Source organism: Eptatretus burgeri, chromosome 11, assembly GCF_056783735.1.
Source record: "Eptatretus burgeri isolate ZD-2024b chromosome 11, Ebu_testis_v1, whole genome shotgun sequence".
Taxonomy (NCBI): Eukaryota; Metazoa; Chordata; class Myxini; order Myxiniformes; family Myxinidae; genus Eptatretus; species Eptatretus burgeri.
The window spans coordinates 49,859,604-49,873,189 of record NC_140971.1 but is presented as its reverse complement, the minus strand read 5'-3'; the positions used below and the strand labels follow the sequence as shown (position 1 = coordinate 49,873,189).

General features: G+C 41.7%; 1 protein-coding gene across 1 annotated transcript in view; it reads left to right on the top strand.

The window, feature by feature from the left end:
- Positions 1-911: 911 nt before the first annotated feature.
- MEGF10 (multiple EGF like domains 10) overlaps positions 912-13,586 on the top strand; it is a 425,111-nt gene continuing 412,436 nt past the window's right edge. Inside the window, exons 1-2 of the mRNA XM_085846391.1 lie at positions 912-1,043; positions 4,169-4,207. The gene's annotated coding sequence lies outside the window, so the exon portion shown is untranslated. The remainder of the gene's footprint in view (positions 1,044-4,168; positions 4,208-13,586) is intronic.

The window sequence follows — 13,586 nt, the reverse complement described above, 5'->3', positions numbered from 1 at the left end:
GGACGACAGGCTGAATCAACTCCACTTGAGGTGAATTCATTGAACGGCCGACAAGGGCTCAAACTCCAGATCCTATGATTTTAAGCCAGCCACCTTGACCGTTAAGCCAACACCAGGCTTCCTTCAAATCTGATAAGAAAACCAATGATGGCGACCTCTCACAGAAACTAGTATTCCATACCACCTACACATTACCCACACAAAAAGAGAGGGTGGAATTAATTTATGAACTTCGCATATATGGTGAAATTTTGATCCACTCCCCTTCATAAGTGCCATCCGTGCATCACACCGTTTAACTCCCAACCCCTTCCTTCCTTACCAATTTTCATACGTAATAAATAGGATTCCCCTGAGATGGGTTTCCTCTTTTAAAATAATCTCAGCTATTTTTCGAAAAGCACCTCTTCATTTTCCTTCCCAGATGACATCAGCGATGTCATCGTATCATCTTTGTGTGTTGTGCCATATACAGAATGTGGGAATAATATCTGATAAGACCTAAAAAAAAAAGTAGGAGTGCTCTAACTTTACGTTTGGTATCAGGTGATGCTTCATGGTACTTATACAAACCTCCTTTCACAATTCTACTGAGGTGTGATTGGAGCCTGATTGGGTGGTATTTGTCTGGATTGAACTGGTCTTCTAATGTATTGATAAACATCTTTTTTTGATCATTTTTACATGATTGTTTTGGAGACGATCAGACAACTGCTTATCCTTAGACAGGAAAGGAGGAAAGTGCATCATATTGGCTATAGACCAGGGATGGTCTTATTTTTCAGGAGGTATGTATCATTACACCACATTTGCTTTGTGATAAAACTGTTTGGGTAACTTAGAAATAGACAAGCTCTTCATGCTTCATCCCTCACCCTTCCGGCGGCATATAAACGACTTTTCAAACACATGGGGCTAGCATGTACATTATAAAATAAAACAGGAGTGTCTGTCTGTCCGTCCCCAAACTACTCCCTCAGTTTTGGGGCTAACCACGGCAAACCTTCAGTGGAACGTTTTGGGGTTCCAGCGCATGATATAAGGTGGGTGTAAGGTTTCATAAATTCCACAATACAATTGTGATTTTGAGTTTCCACCCGAATGACCCCTTTTATCCATCCTAAGGTGGGTGAAAGGTTTCACCAATTTCACAATACAATTGTAATTTTGAGTTTCCACCCAAATGACCCCCTTTTATCCATCCTAAGGTGGGTGAAAGGTTTCATCAATTTCACAATACAATTGTAATTTTGAGTTTCCACCTGAATGACCCCCTTTATCCATCCTCAGGTGGGTGAAAGGTTTCATAAATTTCACAATACAATCGTGATTTTGAGTTTCCACCCGAATGACCCCCTTTTATCCATCCTAAGGTGGGTGTAAGGTTTCATAAATATCAAAATACAATTGTGATTTTGAGTTTCCACCCGAATGACCCCCTTTTATCCATCCTAAGGTGGATGTAAGGTTTCATAAATATCAACATACAATTGTGATTTTGAGTTTTCACCCGAATGACCCCCTTTTATCCATCCTAAGGTGGGTGTAAGGTTTCATAAATTTCACAATACAATTGTGATTTTCAGTTTCCACCCGAATGACCCCCTTTTATCCATCCTAAGGTAGGTGTAAGGTTTCATAAATATCAAAATACAATTGTGATTTTGAGTTTTCACCCGATTGACCCCCTTTTATCCATCCTAAGGTGGGTGAAAGGTTTCATAAATTTCACAATACAATTGTGATTTTGAGTTTCCACCCGATTGACCCCCTTTTATCCATCCTAAGGTCGGTGTAAGGTTTCATAAATTTCACAATACAATCGTGATTTTGAGTTTCCACCCGATTGACCCACTTTAATCCATCCTAAGGTGGGTGAAAGGTTTCATAAATTTCACAATACAATCGTGATTTTGAGTTTCCACCCGATTGACCCACTTTAATCCATCCTAAGGTGGGTGTAAGGTTTCATAAATTTCACAATACAATTGTGATTTTGAGTTTCCACCCGATTGACCCCCTTTTATCCATCCTAAGGTCGGTGTAAGGTTTCATAAATTTCAAAATGCAATTGTGATTGTGAGTTTCCACCCGATTGACCCCCTTTTATCCATCCTAAGGTGGGTGTAAGGTTTCATCAATTTCACAATACAATTGTGATTTTGAGTTTCCACCCGATTGACCCCCTTTTATCCATCCTAAGGTGGGTGAAAGGTTTCATCAATTTCACAATACAATTGTGATTTTGAGTTTCCACCCGATTGACCCCCTTTTATCCATCCTAAGGTGGGTGTAAGGTTTCATAAATTTCACAATACAATTACGATTTTGAGTTTCCACCCGATTGACCCCCTTTTATCCATCCTAATGTCGGTGTAAGGTTTCATAAATTTCACAATACAATTGTGATTTTGAGTTTCCACCCGATTGACCCACTTTTATCCATCCTAAGGTGGGTGAAAGGTTTCATAAATTCCATAATACAATTATGATTTTGTTTCGATCCGTACGAAGCTGCTCCCGATATGGATGTAATGTCAGAATGGCGTGTCTCTTCGTTTACCTCACAAGTGTTTGTAATATTGTATTTTGTTATATTAATGGTGTCGTATTAATTTGTGATTAGAACGATGCTGTTTGGAATGAAAATATAGAGAGATTGCATTTAAAGCAGCTTCAGGAAATGACGTGAGGGATTTGGCAGGATTTGTGGTTTCGCCATTGACATCCACGATACTCTGTTAGGGGTCAGCTGCAGTAAGTTTGTTGCCCAAGTCATTCACGAACCGGCTGTCGATGCGTGACGGTCAACTGGAGGTATCATGGGAATGTGGAATTTATTGGTTCAAGGTTCGGCATTCACTGTTTCCGCATTGTGTGTTTGCTTTTGAGCTCCCTCCTGTGCGTAGCACGGGTACCTCACTCTTCATTTAATATTGTAAGACTGTCGTTTGAGCTGTAGCAGTAATGTTTGGTACAATTCTATAATAAGGCCATGACATTGATTGTTCAATGCTTATTCAGCTTGCTGGTTCTCGAAGGGACGGAGGTGGCTATTTTAGTGTGTGTGATCAATTTTAATATTGACTAGATGACCCCGTGAACCCGTTGGGTTACCATTGTGACAGCTGCTGATAAAAATAGCTCCGCAAAGTGGACGTAATCCCTCAGCCCATGCATTGTAAAAGGAAGCAGTGATATCACGATGATGCAGTCAGTTAGAACACATTGGACGTCATATCGAAAATCAATCAGACTTCAAGATGGCTACCGTGGTGGCAAGTGAAAATCGCAGCGCGCCCAATTTCGAAAGGAACCTTCCTCTACTCAACCCCAACATACCCTGCAAAAATGGATTTAATCGGACAAGGCGTTCTCCTCGAAATCGACGGAAACCAATTTCAAGATGGCTGCCATGGAGGCCACATTGAAAATCACAGCGCGCTCATTATCGAAAGGAACCTTCCTCTACTCAACCCCAACACACACACACACACACACACACACACACACACACACACACACACACACACACACACACACACACACACACACACACACACACACACACTGCAAAAATGGATTTAATCGGACAAGGCGTTCTCCTCGAAATCGACGGAAATGAAAAATTGACAGACGGACGCCGGACAACGCCTGTGACGACAAATACCCCTTAGCCCAATTCAGGCTGAGGGGTAAAAAACATCATTTCAAAAATAAAAAGATATCTCCAGTGAACAATACCGCAAAGGTTGTTTGCATTGATCAAATACTCCCGAAGAGAACTTGACTGAATCGGGAATTGATTTCTTAAGAAATTTTTTCGTTGACCGATTTAAACGAAACTTGATACTGCACGTCAATGTGAAAAAAAAAACGGAGAAAAGAAAGTCTAAGAAATTATTGTGCATAATCTTCTAAACACAATTTTATTTATTAATGAACACGGAAGTATTAGATCAAAATGGCGATGTTTATCTTATGCTTAAAAATGTATCGTTCTTTGTCTATACTAAATGTTTGAGATTTTCAAATAAATAATTTAAAAAAAATAAAAAAGATAGCTCCAGTGAACTATACCGCTGAGGTTGTTTGCATTGATCAAATTCTCCTGAAGAGTACTTGACTGAATCGGGAATTGATTTTTTAATAATTTTTTCGTTGCCAGATTTCAACGAAACTTGATGCTGCACACTGCAGGAGAATCGTGAGTAATGTGGGCCGAAAATTTTTGCGCTATCGTGTACCGTTTTGGCTGTATTTCGGGAACATACATACATACATACAAGATGAGAGTTTTACTAATGTATACATAGATATATAGATTGTTCATTCTCAGATCTAGCATGATCTTTAATAAACAGCAGAAATAATTGAAGTAGGAACAGAGTTGCCTAATTTAAGCCTACTAGTGGCCCGTTGGTCCATTGGACCAAATTTTCATTGGTTGTCATGGCCTTGCAGCATCGCTGCTTACTGTACTGCTTGAACATTAGCTTGCCTTTCACCAAGCCCAGATGTGCTTGGCCAGCACTGGGATTATATGTTCATTATTATTGTTTTAAATATTATGAGTATTGATTAATATAAGCTTTGTTACAATGTTATCATTGTTTTTGTGATTTATTTTGTAATTAGAATGCCATGCCATGGATGGACATATTAAGTTGCTTTCTTTATATACCTTAACATGGTGGGCATTTAAAACATGGGGATTCTTCCAGGTTTTTTTGTCGTTAATTAGCCTAATCAACTCAGGAGGTCATGACGATCATTTTGGTGTACCACACTCCACATCAGAAAGCTCTGGTTGAACTCCACAAAAAACCATTGCACACACACACACACACACACACACACACACACACACACACACACGCACGCACACACACACACACACACACACACACACACACACGCACGCACACACACCTCATCCATTTATTAAGAAAAAGGGAAGAATGCACAGTTTATGTGTAACATATATGACCACAGAAACTTGGGTTTCAAGATAACATTCATAGCATTTGCAGTACACCACAGACAACGGTTTTGACCATCCTTCGGCATAAATCAACAAGGTTATATAATTAAACAGGGTGACCGGATGGCCTGGTGGGAGGGACACTCGCCACTAAGCTATCTAACCTGGGTTTGAATCCCGACCCAGATATAAACTGTCATCCTGTTATTTCACTGGTAGGGTGTTTTTCCAATGTGTGTTCTGCCCCTTGGATGGATGTTCAGCGGGTGTCGTGTCTGCTGGCATTAGTTGGTGGATGTTAAAGATCCCATGGAGTCCTTCATAAAGAGTAGGTGAGCTATCTCAGGTACCATGGCCAAATTACAAATTCCTACGCTGACCTACAGAGAGTACTGTATCAGCGGCACAGCTGTCCCTCAGCCAATGATGTTACCCCGCAGCCTTGTGCTGCAGATGAAGGAAGAATATCTAATTCAACCATAATTTTATGTCTCATGTAACCAGAAGTTTAGATTACACCTTCAATGTGGATTATGTCCTGGGTAGCCATGCCTCCTCCGGAGGGTGTGTTTATCTGCACCGCCTGTGGTTTAAGGTGCGATGTAAGGCTAACTAAACGGTCTTGTCTCATTTGCTTGAGTGGCCTTCGGCAGAGTTTGATAAACTAGTCTATTTTAATCATTGCAGATTTATGTATGATTTTACCAAAAGTTTAAATAATACCTTGAATGTGGATTATATCCAAGTTAGCATTGCCCCTTCTTGAGAGTGTTTGGATCCACACCTATATCTACTGTAATCTATATTGTTCACAAGCAAATATCACCCGTCGCTTCGCTCACGGGAATACTAAAGGGGTTTGGAGAAAAAGAGGAGGGAAGAGGGAGAGGGGTGGGGGAGAGAGAGGGAGAGGGGTGGGGGGGAGAGAGAGAGAGAGAGAGAGAGAGAGAGAGAGAGAGAGAGAGAGAGAGAGAGAGAGAGAGAGAGAGAGAGAGAGAGAGAGAGAGAGAGAGAGAGAGAGAGAGAGAGAGAGAGAGAGAGAGAGAGAGAGAGAGAGAGAGAGAGAGAGAGAGAGAGAGAGAGAGAGAGAGAGAGAGAGAGAGAGCGAGAGAGAGACAACGTGGGAGAGAGAGAGAGGAGGGAGGGGGTGAGAGAGAGAGAGGAGGGAGGGGGAGGGAGGGGGAGTGAGGTGAGAGTAAGGGAAGGCAGATGTGCAGTGGAGCGTTAATTACAGCCTGGACCTGTCCAGAGACAAACACCGCCCAGACAGGTCCAGAGACGAACGAATTCCGCTCAGACAGGACCAGAGACGAACACCACCCGGACGCGTCCGGAGGCAAGCTGGCTGGAAACAAACACCATGCAGACATATCTCGAGACAAACTTCCATCCTGACATAAACCCTGCCCCATCACGCCTGGAGACAAAACCTGATCAAAAATTGTCCGGAGACAAACACACCGTCCCGCCATAGCCACCGTCCCAATATGTAGAGAGAGATAGATATAGACAGAGATAGAGATAGAGAGACAGGTGTATACACACACACACACACACACACACACACACACACACACACACACACACACACACACACACACACACACACACACTTAGTCAAGATTCGAAGACGTTAAAAATATTACGTCACATGCATCCAGCTTTGTGCAGCAGTGAAATGGGGTTATAAATTCTGTATTTAAAATACATATACTAAATTATAGAAAGCATGTTTCAAATTCATAAGGGGGTCGCACTTAGCGGCTTATTTGAAAGGGGTCACCTCGCCAAATACTCTGGCGAGGCTCTGGATTATTGAATGTTCTGTCTTGTTTTCAATTAGGACCCTGGCTGTTTCATGCTGGCACTGAATGCAAGCTGAGAATACCAATTCCAGCCTTACAATCGGCCGAATATAGGCATCTATGTCAAAGCCCAGTTCAAAGTATGCATGATTGCACACCGAAAATGTCTAATTTAGCCTTCTTGTTAGTTACAGCAAAATCAAATTCGGCCATTTTGTCACTAATTATACATTGCTGGACCTAGACCAAATATAGTACAGTTTGCTGACTGCAATTACCATCGATAAGTTGAAGATGTGATATTGAAAGTCGGTTGTAAATCTTGTAAATCAGCACAATCCATACTGGCAGCCGGGAACATAATCAAACACAGCAGGGTTTTTAACAGAATGGTGCTTGCTGTAATCCTCTTAGTGAATGTGTACATATAGGCTTCCATTGGTCACTGTATGTAGTAACTAGTAAATACCAGAATTGCAAATGTACTATAGTCGTAGTTTTGTGCCGAACAAGTGTTGAATGAGAAGCTAGATTGGGAGTTTTGTTTGTAAAAGACAACGCACAGCAAGTCTGTAACAGATATGACCAGAAAACTTTCTTGCACAGAAATAGTTGGATTTTCGTTTTTTTTTAACGACACATTAAAAATGACATTATCCCTCGATTTGTGATGCCTTTCTGTTTTTGGCATCATTCATTCTACTATTCCTGGGCCCTCAATCATTCTACTCAATGATGAGTTTGATATACGAGGATATGATAGTTATTCTTCCCTTTTTACGTTACTCAAAATATAGATCAACATGGTTTTACTACGCACTTTACAAACTAGTTGAGGATTGCTTTTGAAGTAACATGCATTTTATTGCACTATGATAAATGTTTCCTAAGAAATTGAGCACCGTGGGGTGATTTGTTATTGGTATGCATTGATCGACTTCTTTAACTTTTCCTTTTAATGAAAAAGCAATAAATTGAATTGGATGAATTGAACCAACCTCAAGACCAAACTTTCATCAGAGTCCCAGCATGATGGTCAGGCTGCACCGGAATCCCTTCAACCGTGTAAAGACTTTGACAAAATTCCCCTGGAAACGTGTGTGGAAAGGAGTGGCAACCCCCTTTGTATTTGTGATATCTCCATATCTATTTTGTGAATGAGAGTGCATGTGCCAGTTTATATCGAATGAGTAGATGCCACAATCCAACGGATCTCGGCACCCTTCTTCCCCACTTCCCATTATTATTTCTTTATTAACTAAAACTGCCCTCTCGCGTTACTTTGGGAGGCAAACGCCAAGCTCTGGGGAAACATGGAATGAACGCCATTTCTTTGACCCAGGCAGGGAGTGCTTCAGCCCACCCCTTTAAGAGCATTGGTGGGGGTGGGGTGGGGGGAGTGGTGGGAGGTTGGGTGAAGGGGTGGTAGAAAACAGCAGTTGGGTTCCAGTTGGACTCCCAGTCCCAGTTGGATTCCCAGTCCCAAATGGATTCCTAGTCCCAGATGGAATCTCAATCACCGTCACAGGCCAAGTGGAAGTCCCAGTTGCAGTCACAGTTGCAGTATCAGTTGAATGGAGTTTGATGCTCAGTGGGAGTCACAGTTGGATTAAGGCTGGACATAGCTGGGTGTTATAAAAAATAAAAACAATACCGTGTTCCCTTACAAAGAAACTTCAACAGAGGAGGAAGCCATTAGACCTATCAAGCCCAAGGAATGGTGGCTAACCTAGGGTTATTTGTCTGCTCTCCATTCTTTATATACTCTGAGCATCAAGCAAGGAAGCAGCAACTCCCATTTTATTAAGTCTTTGGTATATCTGTGAACTTTCCGACTTGGATTTGGCAAAACCTCCCTTCTGAATTTGGTAATGACCAACTTTCCTGAAAACGTCTCCTGTTCTTCCTTTGCTCCATTTGGTTCATCTGGTCACATGTTTGTGAGAGTCAACATCTCTCTGGCTATTTTCAGAGAGCCACCTCAGCGCTGGTGAGTCTGGCATTTCACTCAAGCTGAATGGCAGGACTGCAAGCTGCAAACTAACTTCAGGACTGGTCTCCTATATTTGCCACCTTTGAATGGGTGAGGGGAGGAAGAGGAGCCAGGAAAGGATGCATTCGGTAGACAAGAAGAGGGCCAGGAAATGATACATGAGGTGGACAAGATGGATGCTGAAGGAAATTCTCAAGAAGGAAAAACAGGAAATTTGGAAGGAGGTGGGCTTGATGGTGTGGGAAGGGGTGGGGTGAGGAGGTTTATGAGGGGACAAAAGATCATGGTATTGTTTTGGAGATGATCTGAGGTGGTGGTGAGCAGCTGTTTTGATGACATAGAGGGAATAATGAAATTGAAGAGAATGTGGAATTTGGTTCCACAGGTGGGAAAAAAAACCAAAGAAACGATTTTGTAATTTTGCATTTTGGAAGTTTCACTGGAAGGGGGTTGATGCTGGACCGCATGCTCCCTGCAATCTCACCGATCCTCTTGAGGAAGTACAGTCACTCAAACTCCTGGGTCTTATTATCAGCCATGAATATGATCACTGCAGATCAAGATGGCGACTGAGGATGAATAGTCCTGGAGCTGTAAACTAGAGCATCATATTTATCATTTTTCCAGCTCTTACCATGCTTCTACTTTGGGATCTACGCTGAGAGACCCATCTTGAGACATACAAAGACAACCGTGCATTCGCTTTGAGACCATCCTGCAAAGTAATCATGCCTGTTGGACGAAAGAACCAAGCAGAGCCTCAAGCCTTAAACCCATGCAGAATGCCCTCCTCTTCCAGCGTTGAATATGAATGGTTTGTCCATCAAGCACTCGCTGAGATCCATGCTGGGCAGAAGGACTTACAAAATCGGATTAATAAGTTGAAAACCAACATCAACAAATCTATTGAATTTCAAGGAAAATGGATTGTTGCACTCAAGTCAAATGTGGAATAACTGGTGTAGGTTACAATACGGATGGACAAGATGGAGAAAATTATGGCTGATCATGCTGAGCTACTTCATAAACTTGATCACCATTCTTGTCACAAGATCCTATGCATTATCGGTCTCCTACAGCAGAAAAGTGAAGATTGCTTGGCTCTGGCGAATAATCTCTTTGCTGAGAAATTCAATATGGTGGGCGTTAAGCTGGAACTTGTTCATTGTGATGGACCAACATGGATGCTAAGCCACAACATCTCCTCAAACATCTCAATTGCTACCAGGACAAAATCAAGATCCTTCAACAGCAGCACCAGGCTCTCTCTAATGACCAGAACTTTTGAATCGAGAACCTGACCAAAATCGACCTCCAAGAGAAAAGGAAGTGGTCCTCTCAAGTATCCACAGCCTCCAAGAAGCGGTCGAAGTATCGATTTGTTGGTGATAAATGGAGGGGTTCTGGTGACACATTGGCTCATTTCTACCATCAAACTTAACTCACTCACTTTCATTTATTGCCTGCTGTTTCATCCATTTGTTTTTCTTGCTGCATTGTGCTCTCAATCAATTCTCTTTTTGGGATTCCTTCCACAAGTGAATGCTTTTGCGACTCCACCAACAAGATGGTGATTGAAGACTGAATACAGTACCGGAGCTGGAAATTTGAGCATCAAATTCATTATTGTTCTAGCTCTTACAGTGTTGCATGAAGAATACTTGGCATGAAATGAATAAAAAAATACTGTTTCTGCTTTGGGACCTACCCCAAGAGACCCGTTTTGAGACCTTTTGAGAATATCCTGTGAAGTAATCATGCCTGTTGGATGAAGGAACCAAGTGGTGCCTCAAGCCTCAAACCTGAGCAGAACGCCCTCCTCTTCCAACATTAAATTTGAAAGGTTTGTCCGTCGGGCATCGTTATGATCTGTGCTGGGCAGATGGGCTTACAGGTCTGATTGATGGGTTGGAGACGAACTAACATCAGTGATTATGTTGAGTTTTGGGAAAAGAGAAGTAAATAAACTATTAACCTAATCTATCATGGTGAACACTATGTTTACTTAACACTATTTACTTTATCATTTTTGCAGCTATTGGTTTACCTAGTGCTTAATTGTTGAGTAGTTTTGGCTGCTTCCCCATCTTCTCTATGGATTCCTGTAGCTTTTGTCGACATTTCGATGATATTCAAGATTTTTTGTCAACCTTAAGTCATTCCTTTTCTGTTTACGGATTTACTGAAACTTGGTTTAGAGAATCTCCTCCTGCATATATTACAATGCCAAATTACAACCTTGTTCATTCTTCATGTTCTGATAAAATAGGAGGTGGAGTTGCTCTGTTTATTAGTAGTTCTTTGAAAATTTGTGAACGTGATGATGTTATGTTGTTTTGTGAGAGCTATGATAGCTTATTCATTGAAATTGAATGTGAGTTTTCCTGTAATTTGATTGAAGGTAATGTTTATAGCACTCCTGGTTCTCATCCTGATAATTTTCAATGACGTCTTAATTTTTGTCTTGATGTTATTGCTGGAGAAAGCAAACTGTGTTATTTAACGGGAGATTTTAATTTTCACTTCCTTATATTAATTGTTCGAATCATCAACCCACTGACGACTTTGTTAATACTTTTTACTCGTATGGATTTCATCCTCTGATTGACCAGCGAACTCGCATTACCCCTCAAAATAGACCTTTATTGATGATATACTGACCAATAACAATGATATCATCAATACTGACATTTCTGATAATTTGCGTCTATTTCAGATTACTCCTTCATGCTTTCTAAATTCTACTTCTGTTAAAAAGAGTTATGTCACGAGGGATATCAACTACAACACCTCACGTTCTTTTACTGCAGATATCAAATACATGGATTGGGGGGAAGTCTATAAATGCGATCAAGCTTACTCTGCTTACAATACTCTTATTTCTCTTCTCACTAACTCTTACAATTGCCATTTCCCACTTATAACGAAAAGAAGTGGAAGAGGAAAGAACAATCATCCATGGCTCACCCAGTCTATTATCAACTTCTGTATTTACAAAAATAGGCTTTATCAGCACTTCTTACATAATCCCTCTGAGAATAATGGGCGACATTATAAGAGTTACCGTTATCTATTAACCGCAACTATCCGACTTGCCAAAAAATATTGGTCCATCAATAAGTTTAATATGAATAAAAATAACATTAAGAATACTTGGCGTGAAATTAATAAAATTATTGGCAGAAATTATTGGCAGATCCCTCAGACCGGCAAGCAGCAGCTTCTTCGCTCACTGCAGATCTGGATAAAATCACAAACTGGTCCAACACGTGGAACATGTCTTTCAATCCAGACAAATCTCACACTCTCACTATGTCTCTTCGAAAGGACCGTTTACAAAACCCCCCCATCCACTTTCTCAACAATCCTCTGGAAGAAGTCTTTTCTTTCAAGCTTCTGGGTCTCACTATCTGCCATGACCTTTCCTGGGAAAGTCACATTTCCAACCTTGCCTCAAAAGCCAGTCGCCGACTGGGAATCCTCCGTCGTGCAAAGTCCTTCCTCGGCCCTCTTGAGCTCCTGACCACTTACAAAGCTTTTGTCCGTAGCCTGATGGAGTACTGCTCTCCCCTCTGGGCTGGTGCTCCTGCCTCCCACCTTTCTCGACTTCACGCTGTCGAAACCAGGGCTTTTAAGATCATTGGCATCTCCCGCAATGAAGCTGAGTCTTTGGGCCTCTCACTCAATCACCGCAGGTTGGTCGGTGGTCTTTCTGTCTTCTACCGACTCCTCTCCAGCCTTGCCCCCCTGCTCTCTCTGCGATTTGTCCCAACCACATTTCCACAGGGCGCTCAAGGTCCGCCAACAACCCCCTTCTGGTAAAACTACCAAAATCACGAATCACTGCTCATCTTCACTCTTTCATTCCTCTTTTTTCCCGCCTTTGGAATAAACTTCCTCACTCTATTCTTTCCCATTCTTCCCTTCAGGCTTTCAAAACAGCTGTTCACCACCACCTCTTATCTTCCCCCATCCAAATCCTCGATCTTTTCTACCCCCGATAATCCACCCAAGCCCACTTCCTTCAATTCTCCTGCTTTCCTTCCTGAAAGTCCCTTTAATGTCCATCTTCCCCTCGCCATGTTCCCCGTCCCATCCCCATCCCTCTCCCTTCCACAGTTCACCTGTGTCTGTTCCCCAATGTTTTGTCCCTTCCACTCCCGCCCCTCTTGTCTCATGCCTCCTTGCTGTGAGTTGTGTGTTAGCTCTCATACGAGCCTCGACCAAGGTATACAAAAAAAAAAAAAAAAAAAAAAAAAAAAGAGGTAATAAAGCGGATATTCCGGAAAATTGCTCCGATGGGCAGGAGGTTTACTCCAATCCAAGAAATATTGTCAATTCCTTCAATTTTTATTTTGTTAACATTGGTGCATCACGAGCTAATGAAAACTTACCAACTAACACGCACTTCAGGGACTGTTTGCACAACTCCAACGCATCATCTTTTTTTCCTTGTACTAACAAATTATTTTGAAAGAATTGACATTGGCAGTAAGCTCAATAGTGCCACGAGTTGTGGCTTTGATGAAATTCGTTCTTCCGTGATAAAATATGTTATATCTTTTATTTCTCACCCCTTATCCCATCTATATATAATGGAGCAAGTGTATATGTATGTAAGTATGTATGTCTGCTCTTCACCCATTGGTGGGACAGCTGACCTGACGTCACCCACAATTGTAACCTGAAATACTTAACCTTAAAGCACACAGAGGACCCAAAAGACCCAAATGACCCCAAGGACCCAAAAAACCCAAAATATCCCATAGACCCAAAAGACCATGAAGACACTGAAGACTCAAAA